The sequence below is a fragment of the Equus asinus genome, chromosome 1 (genome assembly GCF_041296235.1).
Source record: "Equus asinus isolate D_3611 breed Donkey chromosome 1, EquAss-T2T_v2, whole genome shotgun sequence".
In the NCBI taxonomy this organism is placed as follows: domain Eukaryota; kingdom Metazoa; phylum Chordata; class Mammalia; order Perissodactyla; family Equidae; genus Equus; species Equus asinus.
The window spans coordinates 98,646,703-98,664,891 of NC_091790.1; positions in this window are offsets into that span (position 1 = coordinate 98,646,703).

Here is an 18,189-nt window from a genome sequence, read left to right on the forward strand (position 1 = left end):
CTGGATTCCTGCGGCTCCCTAGGGATTCGGCTCCACAGTGACCTTCCAGAGGAGAGGCTGAAGAGCAAAGAGCCTGGCAGGACTTCTGAGGCACGCTTACATAATGCGACTGCTCTGTTTGGGCTGGTTGTTGATCCTAGGTCCCTTTTTATCCGCTCCTGGTGGGCTCAGGACCACAGAGAACTCAATTCTGGACAGATAACTGTATACAAATGCTTCTGGAAATGTGCACCAATGGGGGCACTGTGGAGGGGTGGCAGTGAAGGAGGAGAGAAACGAGGGTGAAACTCTGCCCCGCTCCTGGGTCTGGCTCCCAAAGGATGGCCTCTGCCCCGTGGCCCCAGCCCCTCCTTTCTGACCTGCGGATCCTTGATGTCCTTCATCTCGAGGTTGCCTCACAGCCCCCTCTTAGATTTCGTATGGTTTTAACCAGGTCCTTCGATGATTGCCCTCTCAGGAAGTACCTGGAGCGGCTCAGTTTTCCCGGCTGTGCCGACTTGTGCCAGCTGTCAGCGATATTTTCCAGGCCAGCTTCATACCAACTCTCCCTCCAGCCACCTGCCAATAGATCGTGTTTATTCTGGATTTCGTTGTCATCAGAGACTGAGCTACTCAAGTATGTATGATCAATAAACACTGTTCATGTTGATTTGAATAAATAATTCACTTATCTCATTGTCCAGAACATGAGATGAGTCAGATAGTAGTCGGCTCCGTGGCAGGGCTGTGTATGGGAAGGTGCTGGAAGGGCTGTCACCATATTGGGCCTGTGGTAAGACACAAGGGGGAGCGTGTATCCAGCTATTACTGTGCTTTGTTCTCTCTGCTAGAAACCCTTTTTTTCTCTTTGAGCAAATTAGCCAAACATTTGTGTTCCTGTGCTTGCAGGCATTTTGGATGGTGGAGTAGAAAGAAGAATTTGCCAGAATGTGCTCCCTCTGCTGATTTGTTTTTTAAGCCTGGGATCTTTGGAGGGATGATGTTGAGTGGTCCTAGACATGTGAGGGGCAAGGAGGGCACAGCTGAGGGGGCCTGCCCCAATCAAAGGCTTGGTGGAGAGTCTCCACTTTTCCCAGATGAACATGAGGTTGGGAACTGGGAAGTTTCCTTGCAGGGCAAAGAGCCAGGCTCCCCTACCAGCCCTCAGAAGATGCTGTGGGATGCCCAGTGGTCCTCAGCCCCGTGGCGATGGCCTGGGAGACGTGCCTATGCCCTGGGGCCTAGGAAGTGCATTTGGTATTGTCTGCTTATGGGCTATGGCCAACAGCCCTTCCTCAGCCCTTCCAACCCACCTAAGGCCGTGAGATACCTGCAGTGCCCATGGGGAGTGATCCGCAATAACAGTGATGGGTTTCTGCATGTCTTGGTACCTGTGAGATTTGATTTAGAGATAGAAAGGATCACGTCACCTCATACATGCGGAGTTGTGAAGTGGACTGGACACCAGCTGCATGCAGGCTCCTCTTCCTGAGCAGGGTCTTCCCATCACCATGCTTTTCCCCAGAGACTCTCTGAAGTTGCCCAGGGGCTCCGGTGCCCCCTGGATGCCTCCTTCCATCTGCCGTCCTGGCTAAGCCCTCTAGGACCACCCCCAGGTTCATCAGGTGAACGGAACTAGCTAACAAAGCAGTCCCCTGGGGGGCAAGTTTGAGACAGAGCCCTGAGCTGGGTCCACACGCATCTGGTGCTCAGTGAGGCGGCGCACTAGGACTTCTCTGGCGACCTCCTGGGAGTGGGCCAAGGGAGAAGGGGGCAGATGTGGCAAGGTGTCCCCAGAGGAAAGGCCTCCCTGGGCAGTGGTGGGAGGTGCTGGGTATGCAAGGGGACTGTCTCCAGGATTTGTCCCCTGGCCCACGCAAAGATGCGTGGCAGATTCTGGGGGTGGGCAGGACCATGAGTGAGATCAAAGCTCTGTGGCAGGAAGCACTGGCCTGGGGCCCAGATGACCAAGTGTCATATGCAGGGAGGAAAGCGTCACCCTTTTCTACACTGGCCATGAAGGAGCATTTCAGGGGTTCGGAGATTTAGAACAGTGGCCTTAGTGTCTCCGGGGATGTCCGTGCCCAGGAAGCATGGGGCGCCTAGACGAGGCTGCTGTGAGGCTGGGCAGGAGCGATGGGCCCAGCATGAGCGAGCCACAGACTTGTGGACAAGAAGCTGGCTGCCCACGTGGCGGACTCAGTGCAGACGTGTTCCAGGTGTGCCTGGATACAGGGAACACTTGCAGGGACTCGGAGGAGAACTGGGCCCCCAGCCACTGAAGGAGAACAAGTGCCGGGAAACCTGATAATAGAAAGTGGAAGCGTTCTGCATTGTGTGTGGGGACGAGCAATCAACCGAGTTGCTACCCCTTTTGGACCTGAGACCCAGGAATGGGGCAGGGGTGTGGCTTCTGTCAGCACAGGCTCCGCCTTCTCCTCCCTTTGCCTTAAAATCATCACCCTGCGCAGTGGGCTCTGTGCAGAAGCAGATGCTTATTGGGCGCCCCCACCTCTCACATGACCATGTTCCCTGGCCCAAAACCCCAGAAGCCCCTTAACCAGTTGGGCCCAGGAAGCTCTCCAGACCACAGGCTTCTCCAGGCTGGCCTCCAGGATTTCACATAAGGATGCTTAGGGAAGAGAGCACCAAGAAGCTGGTTGAGAAGCTGAATTTACATGGAAGATTTTTAATTGGCTTATGTGGGGTGAGTTGCGGCTACAGGTGATCATGAGGAAGGGGCTAAAACCCTCAATCCCCCTCCTGGAGTTGCTGTCTATTTCAGCAGCTCCCACCAGGGCATTCCCCAGCCAGCAGGATGCGACTGGACTCACTCCCCAAAACCCAGCGAGAACACCACCTCCCTGTGGGCACAGCACCAGTTCCAGGGGGAATGGTGTTGGCTGGCCACCTCACAGGAAAACGATGGGGTTTTTGAAGTCACTGTGTGTAGGGTTGCAGCTCCAGTTGGACCCCTGACCTAATGAGGGAGCATAGACACTCCTTTTCCTCATCGGAGGATGAAGCTTGGACTAATGGATCTGGGAAGCGCTCCTCTCCTATCCCATGATGCAAAAGGAGACTTTACGTGCAGGTGCGCCTGGCAACTTAAAGTTCGAAACCCAATTCCGATGTTTGTGTGGGGGGTGGGTTCCCACACCAGGTAATTCTGACACCAGCTGGGTGTCCTATACTTGAACTCGATTCTGACACTATCTACCTGGAGATAATGTCAGATCCCACAGGCTAAAGGCTCAGTCCCACAAGACTGCCTCCCCCCAACCACACACACACTTCGGACATCAATCGCAAGTCCAGGTTGTCACCTGTGCTTCTGGCAGATGGGTTATAGATGGGAGGTTCCCACAGCCTCCTCCTTGGGTTTGATTAATTTGCTAGAGCAGCTCACAGAACTCAGAGAAACATTTTACTTACTAGATCATCAGTTTATTATAGAAGCCTATAACTCAGGAACAGCCAGATGGTGGAGATAGATAGGTATGGAGGTATGGGGAAAGGGTGTGGAGCTTCCATGCTTTCTTCCCAAATCTCCACTTGTTCACCAACACCGAAGTTCTCTGAACCCCGTCGTTTTGGGTTTCTATAGAAGCTTCATTACAGAGGCAAGATTGATTAACTCATTGGTCATTGGCAATTGATTCAACCTTCCTCCTCTCTCTCCTCCCAGGAGGTCAGGGGTGGAACTGAAAGTCCCAACCCTCAAGTCACATGGTTGGTTCTCCGGGCAGCTAGCCCCCATCCTTACATGCTTCTAAAGTCAGCTCATTCACATAACAGAAGACACCTTTATCACGCTTAACACTTGGGAAATTCCAAGAGTTTTGAGAGCTGTGAGTCAGTCACTGTGGACAAGGACCAAATATATATGAGAAATGTGTTTTGGCCCTCTGACTGACCAAATGCATGCTTTTCATAAATCACAATATTGCCGTCCACCACCTGGTCTTCAAACACAAATTCCTTTGAGCAAAACAACAATAAAAGCCAAAAGAAGCTGACACCTTACTAGAAACACATTCAGTCATTAATAACTATCTAATCCATTGCCACATCATGTGAAAATCTCTTCCAGGGTGAGGACACTCACGTTGCAGGCGTCCATTCCATTGCAGTGACATGGAGGACTTCCTTAACATCGGCCTCCAGTGGTTTGGCCAAAAGGTTTACAAATCGAAGGCATCCTCTGAATCGGAGGTGAGGTCCACCTTAACAAATGCCGTGGCTGGGGGTGTGCGGTGGGAGACAGGAATTGGTTTATCACCCTGCTGGTATGTGATTTGTGTGTTTCCATGGAAAGTGAAGATACTTTCTTTTTTTTTAACCTTATCCCCTCCTCAATGTCTTATGCTGAGAGTTTCAAACCTTCATGAACGGTGTAGAATGACATGCTTTACCTAGAGTGACTCATCAGTGGTTACCATTTGCTTTATCTCCCCCTTGTCCATTTATTTATTTATTCAACCACTTGAGAGTGAGTTGCAGACAGTGTGACACTTCATCCCTAAAAACTTAACCTTGTAAACAGCCCCCAAGTAAAAGGTGCCGTAGAGTAACCCAATCATCCCACTTGGAGAATTTGACTGCTGTACAATTCTGTTAATTCATATGCCATCCATGTTTAAATTTTTCCAATTATCTTTTTTATAAGACTTTTTATTTTTTTTTAATTCAGAATCCTATCAAAGGAAGACATTGCATTTTGTTGTCTTGCTTCTCTCTCCCCAGCTTTTTCTCTTTTGGTTCCCTGCTACAAACCCAACGTTTCATCATGAACACTCTACATACAGTAATATTCAAAGAGTTCTACAGTGAGTGGTTGCGTACCCATGTCAACTGATGAAGGAATTTATTCAATGGAACTTGAGTCCCAGGAAGCAGTCCAACAGAGGATTCTGAGGAACTGCTTGAAGTCTACAGATTTGAGCATAATTTATATACCTTTTAACAAAGCGGTGTCCGTGCAGGAAAGGGCTCAGACATCCAACAGTCATCTGCTCCAAGGATAACATGAACTTTTTGGTTATACGTCAAACAAGGCCTGTACTGTTGATGTTATCTATGTGTGGAGGGAGGCAAGGACCGGGGTGGTCTCTTTCCCCCTCAATCTCTAAGAAGTGCAGCTGGGAAAGGTGAGAGTGAGGTACCCATGATCTCTTCCTGTTACTGATTCACCCTCCACTCATGACGTGAGGCATTGCAAGGTCATTCTGGCACAGGCTCATGAGGCCCACATGGCTGCTTCACAATACAGCTTGGATTTGTATTGTCCTCACTTTAAGCCTGTGCTAGATTCGCCTGTTAGACCAGGGAGAAGGGTCCCAGTTGCGTTCACATCCAGCACCTAGATTCTGCCACTAACATTGTAATATAATTTTTGTTACGTATCTATCCACCCCTTTCTTTACCCACCAAGTCAACTTTTTTTTTTAATGTATTTGAAGTAAATTGCAGGCATCTGTACGCTTTCCTGTGTTTACTTCAGCAATGCATATCATTAACTGGAGCTCAATATTATTTTTATAAAATTTTTCTTTTGTTGAAAAATTTCCATACAATAAAACACATAAATCTTGATGTGCATTTGTTGAGTTTTGAGAAATGGATACATGTCCAGGTGGAGAACATTGCTTTCATTCTAGAAAGTTCCATCAAGCCCTTTCCTGATCAATCCCTTACCCATCCCCACCTTAGAAGCAGCTACTCTTCTGATTTTTTTCCCACCAAAGATTAGTTTCGCCTGTTCTGGAACTTACTGTCAATGGATCATAAAGCACATGCTCTTTTGTGCAAGATTTCTTTCTCTCAGCATGATGCTTTCAAGACGTGTCCATGCTGTTGTGAGAATCAATGGTTATTTCCATAGGATTTGTTATTATTCAGGTATGGTGAGGCCAACAGGTGAAGAGATGACTGCCATTGAAGAGACAGTTTGACATACTCACAGATCCCAAGAGGAGGGGCGTGCCACGCCATAGGGGGCCACAACATGGGGGCAGTCAGGAGTCAGTCAGGAGGCAATGGTGGCTAACTGTACGGAGAGCCTTTGGTGTGGTTTCTGCAGGAAGGAGCAGGTGAGGTGGTGCCAACAGGCTTAGGATTAGCAAATTTGAATAATGTTAGTAGGCTCTGGGGCACAGAGACTGTCCCTAGGGAGCAGGTCCCTGGCCCTGGGATAATTAGGGCAGGGGAGAGTGGCCCATAGTGTGAGAGCCTGAGAAGGGAGGTGGTTGGGGTGTGGGCTCTGCCGTGGAGGTTTGTATTTGAAAAGTCGTTTCCTATCTCTAGGGATTGGCTAACTCTTGGAGGGGCTGTCTCTCCAGGGTCAGCAAGGCCCCAGATGTCAAGGAAATCAGAGCACAGAAAACAAAAGACACAGTTCATACAGCGGTTCCTTTGCATTGCTGAATAGTATTCCATTGTATGACTATACCATCATCTGCGCATCTAGTCACCTGCTGAGACACACCTGCATTGTCTCCAGTTTGGGGCTATAATGAAGAAAGCTGCTATGAATATTCTTGTAAAAGTCTTTTTTTTGAACATATGTTTCCATTGCTCCTGGATGAATACTTATAGAGATTAAATAATCTACAATGGAGATTGAGTGTACTGGAGTTGTATTTAATTTTGTTAAAAATTTGCCAGAACTTTTTCCAAAGTGGTGTATCATTTAACGTTCCCACCAACAGTATACGAGAGTTCTGGTTGCCTCACACAGTGTTGCCAGCCTTTAATTTTAGCCATTTTGGTGGTTGTGTAGTGATATCTCATTGTGATCATAATTCACAATTTCTGGAAGACTAAAAACATTGAACATTCTTTCATGAGCTGCTTAGTCGCTATCTGTATGTCTTTTGTGAAGCATCTGTTAGAATCTTTAGCCTTTTTAAAAACTGGACTGTTTGTAATGTTTACAAGATGGTAGAAAATATCTACGTTGGTCGCTGTCCCTGGTTCTTGGCACGGAGCTTCTAAAACCCTTGTAATTTCATAAGTGATAAGAACACTAGAAGCATCTTTTGTTCTGATATTTGGTCTTTGATCCCCAGGCTTGACACAGAGCTCCTAAATCTCTTGGAATTTCTTGCGTGATAGGAGTGTCTTTTGTTCTAATGAGGTGAATCTTGGTGGGCTCCTCGGGGGGAACTGGTCACCACAGAAACCAACCCATGATTAGAAGCTTGAAACTCTTAACCCCACCCACATCCTCTGGGAGAGAAGCTGGAAATGGAGTTAGTGATGGATCACGCCTAGTGATGAAGGCCCATAAAAATCCCCAAAAGTCTGGGGTTCAGAGAGCTTCCAGGTTGGTGAACAGGTGGAGGTGCTGGGAGAGTGGAGCCCTTGGAGAAGGCAAGGAGGCTCCATGCCCCTTCCCACAGGCCTTGCCCTAGGCATCTCTTCCACCTGGCTGTTCATCTGTATTCGTTTTCATATCCTTTCATAATAAACTGGTGAACAGTAAGTCCAGTTTTCCTGAGTCCTCTGAGCCACTCTAGCAAATTAATTAAACCTGAGGGGGGGGGTCAAGGGAACATGCGATTTATAGCTGGTGGTGCATAGGTGACAACCTGGACTTATGATTGGCATCTGAAGTGGGGTAGGGGTGGGGGGCAGTCCTGTGGGACCAAGCCCCTAACCTGTGGGTTCAGCGCTATTGCCAGGAGGCTAGTGTCAAAATTGAGTTACATTGTAGGACACTGAGCAATGGGTGTCTCAGAGAATTTCTGGGTGTGGGAAAAAGCCCCACACATCTGGTATCAGAAGTGTTGTGAGTCGTGTGAGGTAAAAGAGACAGAGGAGGAGAAGTGAGGTTTTCTTTGCAATGTTAAATATACATTTATATTTTAATCATGAGTTTATGCTGATGCATTTAATTTCAATCTGATGATGCAAGCTTTTTTCTTCTTCCCCCATTCTATATTTGCATCTCCCTTTTCCCACATTGAGAACACATCAATACAGTGTATTTTTTCAATCTCGTAATACCAAGTATTTAGCGGGGCTATATATCCATTCTAATAAAACAAACCGATCAAGTAGATTTCAGGATTTCTTTGTAATGGGTTTCTTATTTCTCTCTCTTTGTCTATCCCACTGAGGAGGGAGCAGTTAAAAACACGTAGTTTAAAGTACTTGGATTATTATTTTTTTCTTTTGGTGTGCTTTGTTAGCACTCTGATATACGGTTAGGTAAAGTGTTTCTGTTTGCATTTAGTTTTTTATTTATTTCCCTCCTTGTTGATACTTATGTACCAAGAAGCAAATGTTTGTTATGAGAACTGGTGGTAGATTATTACAGTATAAAAATTAAGGAAGCAAATATTCAAAAACAATTACCGCTGACTGAGAAGTTTTTAGCGTGCAGGGCAAACCGTGCTCACGTTCTCCATTTTTCTGCCGTGGTGCTCTTTCCTGTGAGCCTGTGAAACGGCTTTGTGCAGTCAGCATCAGAGTTATGCATCTCAATAGCGCTTTCCAGTTGGCAGCAAGGTTTTAAAATCTGATGGCTTCGCTCAAGCACCACATGTAATGGTACTAGTGAAAGTTTTTCTATTTTGATCCTCATGGGTTTGTTTGAAATCACTAAAACTACCGGGTGGTGTTTTCACATAATGCTAAAATGAACGTAGTATTTAAATTGTGTGGGGATTACATTAATAGTGCATGCATTGCCATCCGTTCCTGTCTGCTGCATCTTGCCCGCTGGCTCGCACTCGCCTCATCTCCCAGGCGAGCTCCAATGCCAGGCTCCACATCGTGAGGGTCCCAGCCTGTCATCAGAAGGGGCTGCACTCTGCTCTGGCTTTGGGAGTCCTGTACTTCGTAAGCTCCTCTTGCCTGGAATCTGACCCTGTGACTGGTGTCTCAGTCAGGGTCCAGACACCCACTAGAGCCCCTGATGATGTGCCAGGCACCACTGACTGCCCCGCTCAGTTCAGCTCGGATCACGTCAGGATCTGACCAAGACAGAAGCCCAGGGAGGCGGCAGCATTGAGCAGTGGACAGAACACAGGGCAGGCAGTCAGACGTGCCTGGTTGCTCCTTCTAGGACCCACCAACCCCACTGATGGGCCCTGATCTTTCTTGGTAACTCACTCTTGGTTCTCTCATCTGCTCATCTGTAAAACAAAACAAATACCCTGTACCTGATTGGATAATTCTGAGGGCCAAACGAAATAATGAATATGAATTCATTTAGTAAATGACAGGGTATTTATAATTATTCTAGAGTCAGGTTTAAGCATCAAGAATTTTGATGAACGTTACTCATAATTCTGTTCTGTAACTTTCTCTGCATTTTCATGTCCACAGGACAAAGGGGAGCTGATGAAGAACCGTTATATGAAGAGGATCCTGGAGGAATCTTCTCCACAGTCAAGGAGTGAAATAAGGTGTATTTTGAATATCCTTTAGTTGAAATGATTCCTGGCTTACGGCTCCCAAACGCCTAGAATTCCCTGAATTTTGTGTGATCATTAGGACTCAGGATGGGGAGCTCTAGATAGTTTCACATGAAAAATCTGTATCACATATATAGAGAAAGTGTATTAAAATTGGTTTTCTGAGACTCAGTTTCCATCATGGAGAGGGGAGCCTCCCCCGCAACACCAACCAACAATTCTCAGACACCAGGAGAGTGGCCAGGAATTCACCTCAATTTGGACACCATCCACCCAGAGATATCATCAGAGTCCACAGGTGAAGGACTCAGTCCTACAGACTTCAGACTCCAGTCAAAAGCCCAAGCTGTTACCTGTGCTTCTGACCAACTGTCTATAAATCAGGGATTCCGGATACCAGCCCAACACAAAGTTGACATAAGGGAAGCCATATTGTAGAAAAGAAACCATGCTGTGACTTTGAATGACCTCTGGTTAACTAACCCAGCTGGATGTGCACCCTCCAGGAGATCCACCTGCTCTGCAGATTTTATGGCCCCTGCTTGTGTGTGTACCTTCCAGCTTCGATAAGTGGATAACTTTGTTCTTTTGAGTTCCTTAGGAATGTGATGGCCACCCAAACAGAGAGTCTGTGCTGATAGCCATCATCAATGACAACTGAAGGATCAGGTGTGGCGACTCCCAGTCTGTAAAATCAGAGAGTCGACATTCCTAACCCCCTCCCCTATAACCCACTGGCCCATATAACTGCTTCAAGATTCTGTGCTCCCTTAAGATGGTTCTTTAGGACGCCTGTCCACCATCTTCTGATTTGCTACCTTATTGCTTAAAGCCCTTTCTCTGCCAACATCTTGCCTCTTGACGATTGACATGAGCAGATCGTGCCCTTTGCACGGTAACATTTCCACGACCCCCCCCCTCGCCCCCCTGGGTTCGATTAATTCGCTAGAGCAGCTCACAGAACTCAGAGAAACATTTTACTTACTTGATTACCAGTTTTTTAATAAAAGGATATAACTCAGGAACTGTCCGATGGAAGAGATGCATAGGGCAAGTATGGGGAAAGGGTGTAGAGCTTCCATGACCTCTTTACCCACTCTCTCCAAATCTCCACGTGTTCACCAGCCCAGAAGCTCCCTGAGCCCTGTCCTCTTGAGTTTTTACCGTGGTTTCATTACATAAATCATTGGCTGTTGGCGATTGATTCAAACTCCAGCACCTCTCTCTTCCCAGGAGGTCACGGAGGTGGGACTGAAAGTTTCATCTGAAATCACATGGTTGGTTCCCCTGGCAACCAGCTCCATCCTTAGGTTTGGTCCAAAAGTCACCTTATTTACATAACAAAGGACACCTTGATTGCTCTCAACAGTAAGGAAATGCCAAGGGTTTGGGGAGCTGTGAGTTCCAAATTATTTTAGGGCAAATTATTTCTCTCCTTTATCCATGAGCCATATTTCCCCTAATGAACCAAATTCCAGTAAACATGGTTGCTTATCTCCATGGAACTTGACAGCTCTTCAAAATCATGTCATTCGCCAGCAAGCTATAAAAAGGGAGGAATTCTACTTTCTCTCACCCTATAGTTTAGTAACAGGCTTTTCTTGTTTCTTGCCCTTTCTTCTCTTTCTCGGAAAACAGATATTTCTTAAAAGCTACCAGTCTGTGGTATTTTCCCGAATAATTGCACGTTTTAAGATGGTAGAACTCTCTGTCATGTGATGAAGACAGTGAGTTGGATGTAGCAAAGGAAAATATTTTACTAGTTTCAATTATGTGGTTTTTAAGACCTGTTTCTGGAAAGGGTTGGCTGGTTATGCAGCCAGTGAGGTCGGTTCTGAAGTTTACTTCTTCCAGGAACATGGCAGCCTGCCAAGACCAGGGAGCCTTCCAAGGAGACTCAGGGTGGCTGGCTGTCTAAGTGGCTGTAACCAGTGCCCAAGTGGACAGTCCTGGACAGGGCACGGGCTTCTTGGAGCTGGGGTTCACCAGTGCTGGGTTAGGATTCTGTGTTTCTCAGCTGCCATTGGCATATGCAACAGAAGCCAACCAAGGCCTCTGCTCAATAGAGGTCAGCTTCCCCCTCACGCTTAACATCCCTCAGGGTGGCCTGTCGCTCTGTCCTGCCAGCTGCAGGTCAGCTGTGACAGTGGCCCCACTCCTCATGCTGGCTCCACACCAATTTTGCATCCTGAGTCAGGGACCAAGGGGCCTACGTCTTTACTCTGGTCTGGGACATCCCAGGCTCACAGCAGAGAGAAAAGAAAGCAGAGGAACATCAAGGCCAGCCCCTCTGACAGCCTCTGCCTGGGTTGGTCATGAGTCACATGTGCTCCCATGCCGTGGTTCAGGTACCAGGGCCAGGAAGCATGCTTTGTCCAAGAGGCAGGACGCTGGCTGGCACATGACCATGGGCAGTGGTTAGAGTCAGCTTGCAGGAGCAGGGCTGATTAACTGAGACGGAAATTCCAGCTCCCACACACTCCTTCGAGTGCCGCTGGCAGAAACCCCACCTTGACCAGCCTGAAGAAAGGAAAAGCAGAGAAAAGAAAGCAGAAGGAAAGAAAAGAAGAGTAAATAGAGTCTCCCCTAGCTCACAAGTCATTTTGCTTTTTTTGCATCGGCTGACCAGGAAGGAGTTCATCACCCAGCCCTCCTGTTGGGCCTCTGGGGCTTCACTTCCTCTGCGCTGACACTGATACTGTTTCCACTCAGGCCTCCTGCTGTGAGCATGACAGCCACAGCTGCCCTGCGGGCATCCTCTCAGCTTGGAGCTTCCCAAGAATGAGAATCCCTTCTTCTGGAGCCCACAGTCTACTTCTCAGTGATTCTGGTCAGGTCGCTTTTTTCTGGTCCCTTCTGTGGTCAGGGGAATGCTGTTTTTCGCCACGTATGAGGCTGCACTATTGGTATCAGAATTGAGGGTGGGTGGTGGTCTCCCAGAGGAATACGAGAAGCAGGGAGAACGAATGGGTGCCCAGGCAGAAGGCAAACCTGTCTTCTTTGTCCCTGGCGTCAACTGACCCATTCAAAACGAGGTGGGTCACTCCGGGTGCATTTTGTAACTGATTATGTATATATTTGCGTTGGCTACTAAGACACTCAGAGCTAATATTTTTCTTCCAATTTTATTTGGAATATATTCTCATTGTAAAACATCTGTGCAATTGTTATAGAGCTGATTCCACATGACCACTGCCCATTTCCGTTGGTTGTCCCAATGGTTACCATTGTCACCAGTTTGGTGTGCCTCTTTTGAAGACTTTTTCTATTTGGAAACAAATATGCATCTACTTCACTCACCGCTCAGGAGGGAAATTGGAAAATGATCATGAAAAACTTGCAGATCTCACATGGTGCGCAGTTTCCTCACATGGATTTTGCACTAGTGATTGGAAGTAAAATGCTTTAAGAGAGAGAAGAGGAGAGAGAAAGATTGAGAGAGCCAGCTGCCTTCACGGGCTTATTTCTAGCAACTGTGCAGAAGTTGGAATCTGGGGAAATTGTCTTCTTGTGAAGCCCATCTTGGGAGAGGAAAGGGCAGAGTAAGTCTTGTGGCCTTGCGAAGACAAATGGAAGGGCTCCTTCCTCATGGTGTTTAGGAGCATGGAGGAAATACTTTACCCATTTTTTTTTTTTTGAGGAAGATTAGCCCTGAGCTAACATCCGCCACCAATCCTCCTCTTTTTGCTGAGGAAGACTGGCTCTGAGCTAACATCCGTGCCCATCTTCCTCTATTTTATATGTAGGACACCTGCCACAGCACAGCTTGACCAGCGATGCATAGGTCCACACCTGGGATCCGAACTGGTGAACCCCCGGCCACCAAAGCAGAACATGTGAACTTAACCACCACACCACTGGGCCAGCCCCTGTTTGAATTTTTTTTGAAAAGCCAAAAAGACTGCATCTGACTACTGCCTGAGCACTGCCGAGGGTTCACCCAGTATCTGAGTGAAATGTCAGGCCTGGTGGGTCACGGTCAAGATTCATACGGCTTTGAAAATTAAATTGAGAATACGTTTGAAATACTTTTACTTTTTTCCTTTGACTATAGCAAAGGATATTTTTTTACGTTAGTTCTGTGCCCTAAGACAAATAAAAGGGAGACAAGTGTCTGTGGGATATAGAGAATTCTCTGTCTTAGATTTAATTCCTCTGCTTTAGAAAAGTGGTGGGGAAATTGATATTTCTTCCGTCCTGTTTCTGCAGCCCTAATCCTGAATATTGTCAAGAGAACAGAGGGCTGAGGACACTGTGGAAAAGATTTAGTTGTGGAGGAAGAAAGAGGAAAGGAAAATAAAAAATCGAACACAACAATGCTGTCAGTTTAATCAAGGTTCGTGAGTACCGCGGTTAGCCTCAGACAGCCCTGTGTGTGGTCGTGTCCAGAATTTCTGGAATGATTGAGGGTGGGAACAGGAACTCCTCCTCCCCTCTTGATGGCCATCTCTCTGAGAGAAGCCGTTGGTTCGTCTTTGTTTTCCCAACACCCACCTTGATCCCTGGCACTTGGTAGGTGTCCAATAAATGTTGGAATAAATGCGTCTAAAATAGCACCCACATCACTCCATCTCTGAGTCCTGCTCGTTTTCCTTTCTAGTGCTTCCCACTCCCTAAGATCCTGATTATAGTCATTTGTTTGTTGGGTCCTTGTGTGAGTGTTGGGTTCTGTCTGCTCTTGTCTTGTCTGCCCCCACAAGAAAGTAGGATGAGTTGGCTTTCTCCTTACTGGGCTTCCTTCTGTCTGCACAGTGCTGCCTGCTCTAGGCCCTTGTGGACCTTTGTTGACTGAATGAACAACGAGAAGAATGTCTCGTCCTGCTGCAGATGCCCCTGGGTAGGGATGGGGGTCCGTGTGTTCTTAAAGGGGAGCATTTACATTCATTGAGCACCTGCTATCCGGCCAGCTGTGTGCTTTTTCACATCACTCTGGTTGTTGACTCTCACACCAACTCAGTTCCCTGCAGTCCATTTGTTCTTTAAATCCATTTCCGCTCTTAGGCAGTGTTGAGTAAGATGTCGGGCAATTACTTGGGGCGTTGGAAGAGAACCTTGGGAAGCACATTTCTTACTGGAGATGAAGAAGCTCTTATTTTCCTGCCTGATGGCACTAATGAGGAAGAGGGCAAGCAGAGCTGATGCCTCTATTAGCATCACCATCACTATGGAGGGAGTGCTGATTGAGGACCAAATGCTGTGCCGATCACTTGAAATGATGGCCTCTTCTGGCGTGAGGAGGGGTCACTATGGAGGAAAGAGTTGGACAGCTGTTGTGTTGGTCTACTGGGGCTGCCATCATAAGGTATCACAGGTCGGGGCTTAAACAACAGGCATTTGTCTTCTCCTGGTTCTGGAAGCTGGAAGTTTGAGATCAAGGTGTCTGCAGGGCTGGTTCCTCCTGAGGCCTCTCTCAGTGGCTGTAGATGGCATCCTCTCCCTGTCCTCACATGGTCGTCCTTCTGTGTGTGTCTGTCCTGTGTGTGTCTTATAAGGACACCAGTCAGATTGGATCAGGGCCCACCCTAGTGACTTCATTTTACTGAATTACCTCTTTAAAGGTGGTATCTTTAAACACAGGCACACTGGGGCTTAGGGTTTTGCCCTGTGAATTTTATGGGGACATAATTCCATCCAGAGCAGTTATCAAGCAATGGGGTACCTGCTGTAGGGGTGGAGTGCAGGGCTCCAGCTGACCCTAGGGGAGGTGACCGAAGGGAAGACTAGTGACCCACCGGTGGAAAGGGCAGGGGATAATTTCAGCAGCATAGCCACGGGTATCAGAGCACAGGGGCTGAGCCAGTGTTGCAGGACTGTGGCTGAGATGGGATGAAGCCCGGGAGGTAGGAGAGCATGGGTTCCACCTGTGGAGTGTGGGGACTCCCCAAAGTGTTGTAACTAGAGAAGAAACACCCTGTGGGGTTGCTCAGACTTAGGGTTCAGTCCAATGCAGCGACATCTGCCACACCCCTCTGCCTGAGATGGATGGCTGAAAACAATCAGCCTAATGGCCTGTGGAAGCTGCTAAGGTTTCTCCAGCGCCTAATCTCCCAGTCTCTTCTGCCAGGCAACACCCCAGAGCGCGCCCAGAGCCCGGGGAAGAGCCCAGCACTGGGTCTTCACGCGGCCCCAGGACACCAGCTCCTGACAACTCACCAGCTGGAGCCGAGGCCTTGGTTCCCTAGTAGCTTTTCTAAGAAGTTGCAAAACATTGTGAGTGCTTGTGGGAACCCAGGCCTCTCCCACCTTCCCTTCTTTGTAAACAAAGAAACTGCCAAATGGTAACTCTCTTGTCCTTCCTTCAAAGAGCGATAGTGTGGACTATCCATCATTTTTATTTCAGTGCAATGAGCAATCACAGAAGGACTGAATCTCCTTTTCCCACTGACTCATGCACTTTTGTCCCCATCAACAGCTGGATCTGGCATCTACTGATGTTTATTTCAAATTTATAATTAAAGTGGAATGTTAACTGTGCATCTCAACTCTAGTCCAAATGCTGGACAGATCTGGAACAATGTAACCCCTCGAGAAAAGCTTCGGAAGGAAAAAAAAATTTTAAAAACCACATTTACAAATAGCGAATGTGAAAATAACAGATCGTCTTAGTTTGGGGCACATGCAACTTTCCTAGAATTTTTTTTTTTTTTTTTTTAGTGAGGATCCTCTGAAAATCAACAAAAAGAGGTCAATTGTAATATCAATTTCCGAATAACCATTAGGAACCAAACAAAGAGGAACATTTGGAGACAATGAACAAGGAGGTGACAATCTGTGTAATGATTGTTTTATAAAAGTGACTGATGAGTAAATACAAAAATGCAACTACACAGCTATCCCTGTATATGCATTTGTGCCAAATTACAGAATTTTGGCACAGTATTTTATAGAGGGAGTGATATTTGTTGCCTTGCTGATGTGCCCAACATCACCTCATTAAACGGCAACGACCCAGGAAGTGTGTATCTTCTAGTATTGCTGATAAGGAGGCTGAGAGCACAGGCTTGGTGGGTCTGGAGGTTGCTTTGGAATCTGTCTCTCTTGCTGCAAAGCAGGTGCCTCCACCAGCCCGTTCTGCCCTGGAAAGCCCAGCCCTGCTGGGGAGGGAGGCAGATAGCATGCTGACAGGGTAGCGTCCGGCCCCTAGTGACTTGTGAAAGGGGATACCTTGGGCCTGCGTGCTGGCCCACCCTGTGGAGTTGCTCAGACATAGGGTTCAGTCTGATGCATCAGCCACACCACTCTGCCCGCGCCTTGGTGAGGGCTGACCAGGGTCTGCCTGGAGGCCATCTGTTATGATGAGGTTACGGGCGTGGAAGGTGAGGCATGGCTCCTAAAGCTGTTATTCTCCGTGCATTTCTCTGTGCATTTTTTTTTTTTTTTTTTGAGGAAGATTAGCTCTGAGCTAACAACGGCCAGTCCTCATCTTTTTTGCTGAGGAAGCCTGGCCCTGAGCTAACATCCGTGCCCATCTTCCTCTACTTTTTATATGTGGGATGCCTACCACAGCATGGCGTGCCAAGTGGTGCCATGTTCGTACCCAGGATTGGAACCGGCGAATCCCTGGCTGCCGAGAAGCGGAATGTGCGAACTTAACGGCTGCACCACTGTGCCAGCCCCTCTGTGCATGTTCTATTTCAGAATATTAGCTTCCTGAAGCAAGATGAGGAAGGACAATTCAAATATTCACGGCATCTTCACAAAGCCAAGGCACATTTTCCTCAAGTGAGTGCACAGACACATTCATATTTTAACAAACATGAGAGGGATCCTGGTCAGCCTGGGCCTTCGGGTGGGTGCCAGTGCCAGAATTCCCCTCCCCCAACTGATGTTAATGGGATGATCCTCATGGGGACAAAAGCCCAGCATCCCTGAGGCAGCTTACCAGACCCACACTGCCATGCACAGCCCTCCCCTGCCTCGCCGCCTTCTATTTCAGAGGTTGGAGAGCTGGCATAGCTGTCTTCTCAGCATCCCTTGCTACTGCAGATGACATGTGACTCAGTTCTGGGCCATGGGATGTAAGGGAAAACCTGCAGATGGGATCCAGGAAAGCTTTCTAGTGGGGCTTCCTGGGCTGCCTCTGCCTGTGGCTTTGTGCCTGTCTACCCCTCCCAGCCTGTAAGGGGGCGTGATGCCTGGAGGAACCGTTTAAAGAAGGATGTAAAAATAAATTGCCCTGCACACACAGGTAGTCCTGTGCCCACGGGTGGTGCTGTGGCAGGAGAGAGAGAGGCCCTGCCTTCTGTACTTCTGCAAACCCCTAGCTTCCTTAAGCTTCTGTAGTTGGAATTTTCTGTTATTTGCAGCACAATAAAAATCCCCAGTGGGGCAGATGATACATTAAAAAAGAAAAGACTAAATGGGGAGCCCCAGGAGAAAATTCATTGAAAGAGAAACGGGTGTGGCAGTGCTAGAGGATTCAGGCTGTTGGGGTCTAGACCTCTGAACCCCCTTTCCCCATTTCGCAGCACCTGGAAGAGAAAGACGTGAATCTGAAGTGCTGTCTCCACAAAGAAGGAGACTACTTGGGGCCCAAGCAAGCTTGCTACGGGACCTGACCCCAGCCTTGGGACCTGACCCCAGCCTCGGACAATGGATGTGGGAAGGCAAAGGCTCCGGGCGCTTCTCTGAGGACCGAAAGACTGGCCTCAACAGCAGGCAGCATCTGGCAGCAATCTGCATGTGGGAACAGTCTGAGCTAAGGGGGAAGTGGCAGCAGAGGTTGAGCGGCCGGGGTGAGAAGTATCTGCAGCCAGCACTTGGATGGCGTCCTGATGACAACCTG